The sequence below is a fragment of the Monodelphis domestica genome, chromosome 4 (assembly GCF_027887165.1).
Source record: "Monodelphis domestica isolate mMonDom1 chromosome 4, mMonDom1.pri, whole genome shotgun sequence".
Classification (NCBI taxonomy): Eukaryota; Metazoa; Chordata; class Mammalia; order Didelphimorphia; family Didelphidae; genus Monodelphis; species Monodelphis domestica.
Genome location: NC_077230.1, coordinates 369198369 through 369213979, shown reverse-complemented (window position 1 = coordinate 369213979; position 15611 = coordinate 369198369). Strand labels below are relative to the sequence as shown.

Below are 15611 nucleotides of genomic sequence, written 5' to 3'. Positions count from 1 at the left end.
TCCATCTTGGAATAAATACTATGTATTGGTTCCAAGGCAGAAGAGTGGTAAGGGCTAGGCAATGGGGGTCAAGTGACTTGCCCAGGGTCACACAGCTGGGAAGTGTCTGAGGCCAGATTTGAACCCAGGACCTCCCATCTCTAGGCCTGGCTCTCAATCCACTGAACCACTAGTCCCTTACTATTATTTTTTTTTTAAACCTTTACCTTCCATCTTGGAGTCAATACTATGTATTGGCTCCAAGGCAGAAGAATGGTAAGGGCTAGGCAATGGGGGTCAAGTGACTTGCCCAGGGTCACACAGCTGGGAAGTGTCTGAGGCTAGATTTGAACCCAGGACCTCCCATCTCTAGGCCTGGCTTTCAATCCACTGAGCCACCCAGCTGCCCCCTCTGATTTTTTTTTTAATAACTTAGAAACACAAGAAAGTGTATTTCATTGCTTAGGTATTTAATAATTATTATTCTTGTTTACATATTTTGTGTTTTTTTGTTTGGAGCATTTTCAAGTTGAATGCTCACCCTTTCTTTTATAGAAATAATTTGAAGAAATATAAATTTTGAGGGGTGAAAGCAACCTTAGAGACCATCTGTTTTTAACCTATAAACAAAAGGAATCCCTATTATGACATCTGAGAAGTGGTCATCTAGCTTTTACTTCATGTTGTTCAGTGAGGGAACCCATCACCTCTCGAAGAAGCCCATTCTAATTTTGGACAGCTAAACTTTAAGTGTTAAGAAGTTTTTCCTGATGTCAAGCCTAAATTGGCTTCTTTGCAGTTTCCACTAATTGTACCTGGTTCTGCCTTCTCAGGCTAAATAAAACCTGATTTTTAAACTAATTCTCAAATGTTCCAGATTTAAAGTCCTTCATTATCCTAGTTGTCCTCCACAAGACATTCTCCAGCTTATCAATGTCCTTTTTATTTTTACATATATTTATTTTTCCCAATTGCATGTAAAAATGGTTTTTAACATTCATTTTCTAAAATTTTGAGTTGTAGATTCTCTCCTTTTCCTCTCTTCTCCCAGTTATAATGTGCAATTATGCAAAGCATATTTCCATATTAGTCATGTTGTGGAAGAAGACACATATTAAAACAAACAAACCCATGAAGAAAATAAAATGAAAAAAGTATGCTTCTGCCTGCATACAGATGCCATCTATTCTTTCTCTGGAGGTGGATAGCACTTTTCATCATAAGTCCTTTGGAACTGTCTTGAATCATTGTATTGTTGAGAATAACAAAATCATTCACAGTTGATCATCATACAATATTGCTCTTACCGCGTCAGTGTTCTCCTGGTTCTGCTCAATTCACTTTGCATCAGTTCAATTAAATCTTACCAAATTTTTCTGAAGTCATCCTACTTGTCATTTCTTATACCACAATAATCTTCCATTACAGTCCTATACCAAAACTTTTACCAATATCCTTTTTAAACCATGATTTCCAGAACTGAACTCAGTTTATTTCAGATGAGATCTGATGAAGGCAGAGTACACTGGAATTACTTTTCCAGTCTTCTTATACTTTAGACCTTGGATTCGAACAAGATATTCTCTAAACTTCATTTTCACTGCCTTGCCTTCTACAGAGAATTCTCTTCTTTCTCAACTCCACCTCCTGGCTTTCCTCAAGTGACAACTAAAGTACCACTTTCTTCAAGAAGTCTTTCCTTAAATAATAAATGTTGGAGGGGATGTGGCAAAATTGGGACACTAATGCATTGTTGGTGTAGTTATGAATTGATCCAACCATTCTGGAAGGCAATTTGAAACTATACCCAAAGGGCTTTAAAAAGACTGCCTGCCCTTTGATCCAGCCATAGCACTGCTGGGTTTGTGCCCCAAAGAGATAAAAGGGAAAATATGTGTACAAAAATATTTCTAGCAGTGCTCTTTGTGGTGGCAAAAAACTGGAAAATGAAGGGGTGTCCATCGAATGGGAAATGGCTAAACAAATTGTGGTATCTGATGCTGATGGAATACTATTGTGCTGAAAGGAATAATGAACTGGAGGAATTCCATGTGAACTGGAATGACCTCCAGGAAGTGACACAGAATGAAGGAAGCAGAACCAGGAGAACATTGTACACAGAGACTGAAACACTGTGGTACAATCGAATGTAATGGAAGTCCATAGCAGCAATGCAATGATCCAGGACAATTCTGAGGGACTTAAGAGAAAGAATGTTATCTACATCCAGAGAAAGAACTGTGGGAGTAGAAATGCAGAAGAAAAACATATTAACAATCATGTGGTTCAATAGGGATGTGATTGGGGATTATGACTTTAAATGATCACTCTATTGCAAATATTAATGATATGGAAATAGGTTTTGAACAATGATACATGTATAACCCAGTAAAATTGGTCGTCAGCTCAGGCAGAGGGGAGGGAAGAAGAGGGGGGTGGTAAAGACCATGAATCATGTAACCATGGAAAAATACTCTTAATTAATTTAAAAAAGAAGCCCTTCCTTAATACTAGTGTGGACCTATTATGAGTGTCTCCAATTTATCATTTCTTTAACTTGTACATGTCATCTCAGTACCATTAGATTGTGAGTTTCTTGACAGCTTGGATTGCTTTTATATTTCTTTGTATTTCCAACCCTTTCACAGTACCTGACATAAAACAGATACTTAATAAATGTTTTTTACTTGACATATCTCCTTATTTCTATAAGCTGTGCCTCTGTTAGTGCAGTACAAGATTACCTTAGCCACTCACACTGTTGCCTATAGTTCAATAAAACTTTCAGATTTTTTTCAGAATTGCTATCTAACCATAGCTCCCCAGTTTGAACTTGTGATGTTTTTTGTGTACACACAGAAGTATCCTTATTGGATTTTGTCTTATTAGATATAACCCAATGCTCAAGCCTGTCAATATCTTTTTGGAACCTGCAAATTTAATAAGTGTGTCATCTTTGTTCTTATCCAAGTTATTTCTAAACATATTAAACAGCACAGGGCCAAGCATAAATCTCTATGGAAATCTCCTAAAGTCTGTGCCCTGGCATGCAGAAGGGGGCTACTCTGTCCTCCCTTTCCACAGCACCTGAGGATATTTTTCACAGCCCCTGTCCCTCTGCTCAGCAGCTAAATGGGAGCACTTCCTCTCTCCACTGTCTGGGATAACACAGGAGGCTCGCAGGAGGCTTGAAGGGACAGTTTAGGCATGTGATCTCTAAAAGGTTCGCCAATGCTAATCTAATTCATATAACTCCATCTTTTCAACCAGAATAGCACAGGGTACTTTATTAAAAGTTTAGCTTAAATCTAGGTAAAGCATATCCATAGCATTCTCTTCATCAATTAGTGTAGTTATCTTATTAAAAAAAATGTGTTAACATTGGTTCTTTTTGTTTGTTTCTTTTTTTAAATAATTCTTACCTTCTCTCTTAGAATCAATACTATGTTTCTGTTACTATATACAGTGTTCTCCTGGATCTGCTCACTTCACTTTGTATCAGTACATATAACTCTTCCAGGTTTTTATGATTTTATTATCTTTGTCATTTCTTATGGTGAAATAGTATTTAATCACAACCATATATCACAACTTGTTCAGCCATTCCCCTCTTGATGGACATCTCTTCAGTTTCCAGTTCTTTGCCACTAAGAAAAAAGCTGCTATGAATATTTTTTATCCATATACATCATTTTCCATTTTCTTTGATCTCTTTGAGATACAGGCCTAGTAGTGGTGTTGCTGGTCAAAGAATATACGTAGTTTTATGGCCCTTTCGGCATGATTCCAGATTGCTCTCCAGTACAGTTGTGTTAAGATTAAAATTCTCTGGAGGTTCTATCTTAATTTATAATATTTATTAAATAATTATTTAATAATTATTATTAAAGTTGAATCATTTTAAAGACCAGATCAGATAAAGAAAAGGCACCAGCCACTTGTGGCTAGCGGTTCCTTTTGTAAGCCTCCTCATCTAGCCAACCCTTACCCAAGCTCACACTCTCCTAGCCACCTTCCCTGAGTTTACTGTGTGGTCCCACTACCAATGCATCTGCTCTCGCTGTGGTTCCAGAGCCAAAAAGAGACCGATTTCCTTTTCCAACCTAAACTTATACACTCAGTGGCGTCACTTTCCCAAGTCCCTCAATTTGGCAGACTCTGATCAGAGGCCAGTCTTCGAGACACCAGGAGTCACATGGGAGAAAAGGCAAGTGTCTTCCAGAAGCCAGGGCTCCAGGAGGCTTCTGGTATCCTCCCAGAGTGCATATGTATCTCTTTGTGCAGATAAGTCCCTGGGCTTGTTCTTAATTTCACCAAAGTATATTAGAATCCCAATTTTCCCACATCCCTTCCAACATTTGTCATTTTCCTTTTTGGTCATATTAGCCAACCTAGTAGGTGTGAGGTAGTATCTCAGAGTTGTTTTAATTTGCATTTCTCTAGTGATTTGGAGCATTTTTTCATATGATTATAAGTAGTTTTAATTTCTTCATCTGAGAAACGCCTTTTAATATCATTTAACCATTTATCTATTGGGAAATGACTTGTATTCTTATAAATTTGCCTCCATTCTCTATATATGAGAAATGAGGCCTTTGTCAGAGACATCTGCTATAAAAAATATCTGGGCCTGACCCTCAATCCACTGAGCCACCCAGCTGCCCCCCTCCACAGCATGTACTTTAAAGGGGCAGATAACTGGTTAGCTATGGGGAGGCATATGGCTATTGTGTCCAGCTCCCCAAACTGCCAGTTCCCCAATTGTCTTTTAGGCTGGGCTGGTCCCTGCTCTGCTGGTTTGATGCTCTAGGTTTTGTGGCTTACACTGGACTAGTTCCTCACTGTGCCAGTTGGCCTAGGTCACATGGCAGTGTGTTGGGCTTGTCTTTGCTCTGCCAGTTCCCTTGGATGCCTCACTCCCTGGGCTACTCTCCCTTCTCACTCCAGTTAGACATGTTCCTCCTGTTCTCTCTTTTTTTTTTTGGAGGCAATTTATTTTCTTTTTTGTGTGTGTATAGGGTTTGAGTAAGCTTAGAGCATTTCCTAATCTGCTATCTTAGTTCCCAGCATGTTCAGAAATTAGATTTGTTCTGAGAAGGACCACTTTAGGAGCACTGAAAGCCTGCAGGTCCTTAGCCTAAGTTGTCACTCTTTCTGAGATACTGGAATAAGACAACATTGAATATCTCAAGAATGCAGTAAGAAGAGCAGACCATTTTTCCAAAAGCCCAGACCATTCCTCCAAAAGTGTGCAAAGCCCAGTCTTAACATCAAGTCCAAAGTCAGGAAGTAAAAAAAATGAGCAAAATTATCTAGATAAAAAATCTCATTATGTTCCGGCTAATATGGAAATGACTTATATCATTTCATATGTATAATTAATGATTTCACTTAACTTCTTAGTGTGGGGCAAGGCGGGAGAGAATTTGGAATTCAAAAAAATTTTTAAAGAATTTTTAAAAAGACTCTCACTATAAAGAGTTATTATGGTGATAAGAACACTCAAGATATGACAACTACAAAATACATACAAGCAAAACTTTGAAGGAAAACATATCTTAGATACAAACTGAACTAGAATTTCTAGAAGAAATGAAAAAAGAGTTTTTGTTTTTTTAAAGTTGAAAATATTTTATGAAATAAATAAGACTGCTAGAGGAAAAATAGGGGGAAATGAGAGCTATAGAAGAAAGAATTAGAAAAAGGATTAAAAGCTTAACACAAGAGATACAAAAACTTGCCTAAGCAATAAATTCCTGACTGTGGCTTTTCAGGACTTGAATTTTTTCTTTCTGGCTGCTTGCAGAATTTTCTCAGACCTATAAGTGCTGGATTTTAGGCTATCATGTTCTCAGGTATTTATATGTAGAGATTTTTCAGGAAGTAACTAGTGGTTCTTTCTTTTCCACTTTACTCTCTGGTTCCTTAAGAGATTTGGGTAGTTTTAACTTAGGATTTCTTGAAATAGGAGGTCTAGACTCTTTAAATGATCAAGGCTTTCAGGAACTCTAGTGATTCTTAAATTTTTCTCCTCATATCATCAATGTTTTCCAAATTACTTGTTTTTTCTATGAGATTTTTTTTTCTATTTCAAAATCTTGGCTTTGTTTCATTACTTCTTATTGTTCCATGGAATCACTGGGTTCTATTTAGTCCATTCTAATTTTCAGGGAATTTACTACTTGAGCAAGAGTTTGTACCTCTTGTGTCAAGCTATTAATCCTTTTTCTAATTTTTTCTTCTATGGCTTTCATTTCCCCTCATTTTTTTCCTCTAGCATTCCCATTTAATTTATAGAAGTATTTAACTTAAAACAAAAACTGGGGGCAGCTGGGTGGCTCAGTGGATTGAGAGCCAGGCCTAGAGATGGGAGGTCCTAGGTTCAAATCTAGCCTCAGACACTTTCCATCTGTGTGACCCTGGGCAAGTCTCTTAACCCCCATTGCCTAGCGCTTACCACTCTTCTGCCTTGGAGCCAATACACAGTATTGACTACAAAATGGAAGGTAAGGATTTAAAAAAAATTTAAATTAAAAAAATTAAAAAAACAAAAGCGTTGTTTCATTTCCTTGTGTGAGTACTCACCTATAGTATTCTTCAACACACATCACCTATCACTTTCATATCTGTTCTCTCTTCTTATAATGACATGTTATTAAATGACAGTATTTGCTTTGAGGGTGCATCTATGAAGCTTTATTGTTTTTAGGTAAATGGAAGACAGTGTTGGTGATGAGGTCATGAGACACACAAGTCCTCAGTAGTAAGTGACCACTGATCTTGCTGTTTCTGACTCCATTCCTCCTGACTTCCTGCTTTGTTGAATAGTTGGATAAATACTCTGGCATTAAAATCGCCCAGAATTACAAACTTGCCTTATTTTGGCACACTGTTGGTGAGAATGGTTTTCAGGTATTCATAAATTTTTTCCTTGACCTTATCAGGATGTGTCAAGTTGGAAGCACAAGTACTATGGATGATGACGTGTCACTTTCTTACAAGTGATTATGATGAAAAGAACATGGGTCTGAGGAATCCCAAACTGGATGAATCTTAGAGACTGGGCAGGCCTAAATGGCAAAGGGTTGTAGAGAAATGAATTTCTCCCCTGAATCTCAGGCAAGATAATTGAAAGTAGTAGTACACTCATAAATGCTAAAAGCTGTTTGAAATAGACAAGGTACTGCTCTTTCAAAGAGTATGCCATGCTTATAATTTACTTCCTGTTTGGAAGAGTAATTTCCTCCTTCCCTTCCCCCCTGAGGTAAAATGCTAGTTTCCCCAGTCATGTGGATAAGGCGTTAGGAGGCTAATCATTGCCTAAGGAAAATACACCCCAGTTTTTACCAGTTGCCTGGAGAGTGGCTCCAAGAACTCCTTGCTTCTCGGCAGCAGCAAACAGCAGCAGGATCAGCAACAGCGGTCAGGGTCAGGGTTGGAGTCAGAGCGGGGGCCAATTCAGGAGCAGGAGTAGGAGTGGGGCTGGAGATCAGGAGGAAGATTGCAAAGGCAGCAGGAAGGAACTGAGGAACATGGGCTCAAGCAGATGGGCAACAGAAGCAGCTCCTCTTTACCCGGCCAGTAGGGAGAGCAGCCAAGCAAAAAGTAGGGAAAGAAAAGGGTAGCAGCTCCAAAGAGAGTTCAGAGTTCTCTCAGAGAGGGTGGGTGGAGTGGGTGAAAAGCCTTGGCAGAAGAAACATGGCTTAAAAAAATTTTATCTAGGCTATCTTAAAAAATTGAGAGGTTCTTTTGCCATCAACATAAAAGTTAAAATTAAATCTCAATAATAAAATGTTATATTTTTGGAGATTTATTAATGATCATTAGAAGTAAAGGAATAAAGAGGATACAAAATAAAGACCACATGTTCATGGCTGATTAGCCACTTCAGAATCCCCACTCACCACCGCCATGTTCCCTGACAGAGCCAAAAAAAAAAAAAGGGCGGGATCCTCCATGTCCCTGCCTAATATCCTTTGACTACAGGAAGTACATAAAGACAGGAAGTCAGTGGGCTCCCAGGAAATGTAGTTCTTTTTTAGGGTAACAGATTTTCAATTATACATTCTGCATGGTCATAAGCTCATCGTTCACTCCTTTGGGGAAGCATACAAGTTTGATGACTAGATTAGATTTAATTACAAAACCTACACCAGCTTCATGGTGTTCTTCAAGCAATTACTCCAGAAAAACGTGTATCCAGCTCTAACTTCAATAAGATGGCATTCATTTGCCAGTTTTGTTTCACTCAGAGCTACTATTTAGTTATGATACCTCCTGAGTTCTCTCACAATAAGAGCTATTCATCTTTCAGGTCTACTGGATTTCGTATTGTCCATAAATGTGCATCCATTCCATGTGCCAGTGGTGGGTTGGAATCATTTTTGCAAGCTTTTGTACATTATTTTGTGTTTTGACTACAAGGTAGGATCCCTGCCTGCTGTGGTAAAATGGCCAGCATTAGGTGAAGCAACCAGCTTAAAGCAAACAATCTTTAAGACAACTCTTCTAGCCCCTAATTTGAGCCAGAAACTGAGCAGTACAATTCTTAAAAAAGGCTGCTCAGCATTTTGAAAATCTGGTGGCTTTTCTGTACGGAGGCTTACCTGAGGCGAAAAAGGCAAAAAAGGGTCCTCAGCCATTCCCCACCTGCTTGCTGGTCTTAAGAACCTTCCCCTCTCCTCATGAGCCAGGCAGGCCCGGGCATCCCCGACCTACCAGTTGTTAGTATGTCTTCATCAGCTCCCACCCCAGAGGGGGAGGATCTTCCTTCCCAGCCCACATCTGAGACCCTGAGGTTCCCGACAAGGAAGAAAGTGAAGAAGAAAAGGAAGGGGAAGATGAGAAGAAAGAGGAAGAAAAAAAGAAAAAAGTCTCATTATAGAAGGTAAGAGAGAAAAGAAGAAAGTAGAGAGATTGACAATGCAAGTATCTTCTCTATAAAGGGAACCATTTACAATTGCCCAAGGAAAGGGACAGAAATTTTGTGAAATTGAAAGAATACACTTCTTTCTAAGTAAGAAGAAAACCGGGGGCAGCTGGGTAGCTCAGTGTGTTGAGAGCTAGGCCTAGAGACGGGAGGTCCTAGGTTCAAATCTGGCCTCAGACACTTCCCAGCTGTGTGACCCTGGGCAAGTCACTTGACCCCCATTGCCTAGCCCTTACCACTCTTCTGCCTTGGAGCCAATACACAGTATTGACTCCAAGACGGAAGGTAAGGGTTTTTATAAAAAAAAAAAAGAAGAAGAAAACTGATGAACTTAGAAATCTTCATGAACTACTTTACAACAGGCCAGGAACAGTAGTATTTCTGAAGAAGAATGTGGGTCGGTTCAGTGGCTTTCCATTTGAAAAAAGGAAGTGACCAATATAAAAAAAAAGAAGAAATGTTGAAAAAATCTAGGAATGCCATGTTAAAGAGCATCTGTGAAGTTCTCAATTTAGAGAGATCAGGAATAAATAGTGAATTAGTAACCAGGATCTTGAATTTCTTGATGCATCCAAAACCTTCTGGCAAGCTATTGCCCAAATTAAAAAAAAAAAAAGCACCAAGCAAAGATAGTAAAAAGGAACAGAGCAGCTCTGGAATGTCAAGAAAGGCTAAGTGTACCAAATGTCCTGAAATTCTAGCAAATGAATCTAGTAGTGAAGATGGAAAAAAAGATGAAGAAGATAAAGAAAGCGAAGAAGAGCCACTGAAAAAGACATCTAAAAAAGAAAAACCTAAACCAAAAACTCCTTCTACAAGCAAAAAATCTGTAAAAAAAGTGCCAATGTCAAGAAGGCAGATAGCAGTACCACTAAGAAAAATCAAAATAATTCCAAAAATGCAAGTGAATCTGAAGATAGTTCAGACGATGAACCTTTAATTTAAAAGCTGAAGAAACATCCTACAGATGAAGAATTAAAAGAGACTGTAAAGAAACTTCTGGACAGTGCCAACTTGGAGGAATTAACAATGAAACAGATTTGCAACGAGGTATATAAAAACTATCCTGCTTATGATTTGTCTGAAAAAAAAAAAAAGATTTCATTAAAAAGACTATTAAATCTGCCCTATGATCCAGCCATAGCACTGCTGGGTTTGTACCCCAAAGAGACAATAAGGAAAAATACTTGTACAAGAATATTCATAGCTGCGCTCTTTGTGGTGGCCAAAAATTGGAAAATGAGGGGATGCCCTTCAATTGGAGAATGGCTGAACAAATTGTGGTATATGTTGGTGAAGGAATACTATTGTGCTAAAAGGAATAATAAAGTGGAGGAATTCCATGGAAACTGGAACAACCTCTAGAAAGTGATGCAGAGCGAAAGGAGCAGAACCAGGAGAACGTTGTACACAGAGACTGACACACTGTGGTACAATCGAACATAATGGACTTCTCCATTAGTGTCAATACAACGTCCCTGAACAATCTGCAGGGATCTAGGAGAAAAAAACACTATCCACAAGGAGAGGACAAACTGTGGGAGTAAAAACACCAAGAAAAAGCAACTGCCTGACTACAGGGGTTGAGGGGATATGACTGAGGAGAGACTCTAAATGAACACTCTAATGCAAATACCCACAACATGGAAATGGGTTTGAATCAAGAACATATGTGATACCCAGTGGAAATCACACATCGGCTATGGGGGGGGGGGGGGGGGGGATGATCTTTGTCTCTAATGAATAATGCTCAGAAATGACCAAATAAAATAATGGTATAAAAAAAATAGAATATCCAGAGGGAAAAAAAAGACTATTAAAGAGTTAATTTCATGAGACAGAGATCATTTATAAAGGCTGCTGATTTGGAGTGTTCCCGTGAATTCAAAGATCTGATAAACACCAGCAAAAAGAATGCATTTCCTTTTCTAAATCTTTGTTGGTCAAGTATTGTGTTGAGCAGAATTGACTGCTGAATTTGTGTCATATGTGTTAATGTAAAAATTTGTTTGATTTCACCCCTTTTAAATTGCATTTTTATGCAGTTTTATTAGTTAAGATTTTTGCATGGCAATGAATGTTCCCTGCTTTTTTTTTATAGTTGGGTATTTTGTACATTTTGGATTTCTTAATATAAGGTAATGGAATCTTAGACTGTTATAGCTTTTAGTGTGCTTAATATTCATAGCTTGATAATGAAATTCTTTTAATAATCAAGTAGAAAAAAAGTTGTAACTATTGGCATCTTATACATGCAGAGTTTGGGTTATTGTAGTATTTGGTATAGAAAATATTTTGAATACACATTCTGACAAATAGTCTAAACTTGTGGTAGTATGTTCATTATATTCAGGATATACAGTATACATGCTTTGAATATTTAGGTGATTAAATCTGAACTATCTTAAATATGTGCTGCAAATTATCAGCATGATAAAACAATTGGCATAGATATTATTTTTGTACTTTAAAAAATTTGTTGTAAGGTTTTCATATTTCTTTGTGCAAATCAACTTTTAAATCTATGTATCTTTAGAATTATAACACGAAGTGTCAGTGTTCTGCCAGAAGGTTATGATGGAGAAGTGGAAGTTATAAAGACAATGCTAAAGAAGTAGTTAGTAGTTTACTCATTCTTTTCCACTTAACTCTTTTATTTAGGAAGTATAATCCATCTATAGCTAGCTTTACAATATGACTGCAAATGCATTTTATATTTCAAGGATTAACTTTAGCACATATACAAATAACTGCTTCAGAAACTTTTGGAGAAAGGCTCAGATGAGTATAACCACCTCCAGCTCATAATAAACTTGAACTCAGTTCCATTTAACTGATTTTGCCCATATAAAATATATTACTACTCACGGGAAACAGACTACTTTTGTAGTAATGATGCAGAAGTTAAACAAATGCCAAATGATGATAACGTAGTTACATAGTGTTCGTTCAGCAGCAGACCCTTGTGACTAAAAGTATTGCTCAAAAAAGCCAATGGTACATCTATTTTAACATTAATGGATAGATAAGTCACATCTGGGCTGCTGGATTATAAAATTTTTGGCCAATCAAGATGTTAGTTGGTCTCAACAGAAGAAATCATTTCTCTGCATGTGATTCTTCACGAGACTAAAATAACACATTTTATTTTATAGATGATATCTTAAATCATTTTGCCAGATGAACTTATTGTATCTAATTCTGAAACAATTTTGATTTGTAAAAGGGAAAACATTTAGCCTGTGAAGCATTTTAATAAGAAACATTTAATTGTCTTCACATCAAGGGATAGTGTTAATTACTGAAATGCCAACTTTGAATGGTGTTTTCCATGTGGCAAAGCAGCACATAGTGTTGCCTTTTAATAGGCTTTTCCTTGAATAAAATTTATTAGAACTTTAGGGTAAGCTTATTAATTCAGATGTCTTCATTCATCTTTATTCAACTCAGAATAAACTACTTTAAACTAACCTTAATGCAGATCCCAAAATTGACTTCTGATTTTAAGATAAAAGTTCATTTTTTTCTGTGAAACTTGTCAGTGAAAAAATTAAAATTGTGAGTACTAAATGTAAAAAAAATAGGCTGCTCAGTCATCAATGGGGCTGCATAATCCCACTGCTGCTTCTAGTGAGAAGGTAACCCTATTCCCTGAGCTGCCTTTGCAGAGTTATGACTACAGCTTTCAACGTATTCACCCTTACTACCTTGCCACTTGATCACTGCCATAAGACTCTGAGATAGAATGAAATAATGAGATAATAAAACAGTAAAATGTAAAATGGTACATGGGTGATGACTCGAACATAAATTGATTTAAGTAAGTCATAGTGACAAAAAGATATTAGCCTCCCTCTCTCCTTGAATCATTAAAACCCAGTGGAAAGGCAACAATCAAGATGACTGATGATGGTTTGGAATACAGTGAATGATCTTGACTTCTAAGCATTCTACAACACCTGCTTCTACGGCCTTCATGGCTATGGGAACAAATTCTTTCCATCCACTTATTCCTGCCAAATAGAAGTCTTCCCATGCTTGGGGTAGACACCCCCATATCTCACTGACAGATCTGAGGCTTGTTGGTTACCCTCAACCTAGTTTAGACAACCTGCCAAGAAGATTTCACCAGGGGGGTGACCACTGTGCATGCTACAGCTTCTTGGAGCCATACATGAGAGCTCGGTGGCAAGTGGACAACAAGGGAAGAAATCAGCTCTGAAAATAAAAGGGTTTGGCAAACCCTCACATCAGAGATATTTGACTTCCCTGAATACCCCTAGAAAAAGGAGGATGCCTCTGAGACTGTTTCTCCATTTTGGACACGTGAGTAATAGGGACTGATCTCTTTTCTTTGCCCCAGCTATCTAAGGGCTTGGGCCTTTTGGCCCAGCCTAAACAGAAGGGGTATTTAAGCCCTATTCCCTTCTCTCCCCTTTCTCTCTCTATATATATCTCTAATTCCTTTCTTGCTCCTATTGTAATTAAACTCCAAAAAAGGCTGACGGCTGACTTGAGTTTTTCATTTAGGAATTACATAGCTGATTCCTTGGCGACCTTAAATTAATATATATCAGTCTTTTAAAGTGATTCCCTTGTAACATTGTGGCTGACCACACGGGAGTCTAAAGAATCCTCTCAATAAAACTTTTTGCTTGCCTTTTTACTATACTGTTTCACCACTTAGTCCTTTTTTTTTTAAAAAAAAAAAAACTTGGCTTAAAGACACAGCTGCTAGAACACGTGAGTATAAAAAACTTTTTCTCTTTTCTCCTTAAGTTAAATTGGAATCAGCAGTTTTTTCTTTTTCTTCCCTTTAATCTTAAGGGACAGCTGGGTAGCTCAGCGGATTGAGAGCCAGCCCTAGAGGCAGAAGGTCCTGGGTTCAAATCGGACCTCAGATACTTCCCAGCTGTGTGACTCTGATAGACAGAAAACAGCTGTTTTTAAATCTCAGCAACAGGACTCTAAAGTCCTGGCTGGAAGAACTGTTTCTAAATATCCTTTCCCTTAAGGAACAACTTCCTGGATTAGAAAAAAAAAAAAAACCCCTGTGGAAAGTTTGTTGCTTTGCCCTGCTCCTCACGTGTTTTGTGAAATTACAAAATATACATATAAAAATGAGTACTACATTCTTTGACAATTATATGGCAGCTGAAGAAGTAGGGGCATTGAGGAATGAAGGATACCTCCAAATTTTTATATTAATAGGTACTGTCATTTTTGTACTCCTCAATACTATATTTAGAGATGAAAAAATAAAAAATATTGAGGATAAAATAAAACAAAATGAGGATAAAATAAAACAAAATGAGGATAAAATAAAACAAAATGAGGATAAAATAGAAAATATTGAGGATAAAATAGAAAATGTTGAGGATAAAATAGAAAAAAATGAGGATAAAATAGAAAATATTGAGGATAAAATAGGAAATATTGAGAATAAAATAGAAAAACTTGAGGATAAAATAGGAAATATTGAAAATAAAATAGGAAATATTGAGGATAAAATGGGAGATATGGAAGATAAAATAGGAAAAATTGAGGATAAAATGCAAGCCCAATTAGAAGATCTAAAATGCTTCTTACAGGATCAATGGGCAAACACCCACTCTACCAGAAACAGACCTGTTTCTGAACCTTTGAATGAGGAAATTTCCTTCCCTGAAATAGAGATGGAAAACACCTTCCCTATAGCCCAGTTAACAGACTGCTTCTCTCGTGCAGTGCAAATCTTGTCTGAATTTAATCCCCAAAACCCTTCCCCTGCAATCCCAGCTTCTCATGTTCCTTCTCCTACAGAAAACCAAATTCCAATGCAAGGGAGATCTTGTCCTCCTAGAGAAACCTGTCCTTGTCAAACTGACCCACAGGTGCAAAATTCAACTAGAGGCCTGTTTCCTCTAAGAGAAGTACCTGAAATAGGACGAAATGGGGATGTGGTGACTTTAAGACATAGGATACCGTTTACTCCCCAAGAAATAAATGAATTTACACGAAATATCCCCACATATGAACAAGATCCTTTTCTAGTAACAAAAAAGATGGGAGACATATTTTTTCAATATAATCCGTCTTACAAGGACGTTGAGAGCTTACAACAGGCTTTTTTAAGTGAACGTGAAAAAAATAAAATAATTGCTCATGTCAACAAAACCCGGGGGCGTAATGCAGCACATTGGCCATCTCAGGATCCCGAATGGGACTATAATAATCCTGAGGACTATCTACAACTATACCGTTGTAGAGAGGCCATCCTCACGGCCATGAAGGAATGTGCGGACAGTACAGATAAGTGGATGGAACTGGAAAAAATTAAGCAAAAGGAAAACGAAACACCCTCCAGATTTATGGACAGAATTATCGAGTTTGGGGACAGATACTTAGATTGGGACTTAAATAAAGAGAATAGTTTAAGACAAGTTAGAAGAATCTTTGTAAATAATTCTTGCAAAGTAATTAAAAATTATTTTAAAACACAATGCCCAAGATGGTCAGATATGGACCTTGAAGAATTGCGAAAAACAGCTATATATGTTTTTAAGGGAAACGAAGAAAAGGAGAAAGAGAATAATGATGACATGGAGGAAATGAAGAAAAAAATGAGATGTGTAATAGATAGGATAACTAAATTAGAAAGTGGGCATGATAATGAACCAACGACAATTGCCCCTCTCCAGAAATCCAATTATCAATCCATTAC

The 15611-nt window shown here is 37.5% G+C and overlaps 1 protein-coding gene and 1 pseudogene across 3 annotated transcripts in view; one reads left to right on the top strand and one right to left on the bottom strand.

The window, feature by feature from the left end:
* Window positions 1-15611, bottom strand: part of ZBTB8A (zinc finger and BTB domain containing 8A) — a 60688-nt gene that overhangs the window by 18490 nt on the left and 26587 nt on the right. The window contains exon 1 of one of the 3 annotated variants that reach the window (XM_007492891.3): window positions 7327-7406. The exons of the other annotated variants lie outside the window; for them this stretch is intronic. The gene's annotated coding sequence lies outside the window, so the exon portion shown is untranslated. Of the gene's footprint in view, window positions 1-7326; window positions 7407-15611 lie in introns of those variants that run through there. 3 annotated transcript variants of the gene reach the window in all.
* Window positions 7656-10567, top strand: LOC100618317 (protein DEK-like; annotated as a pseudogene).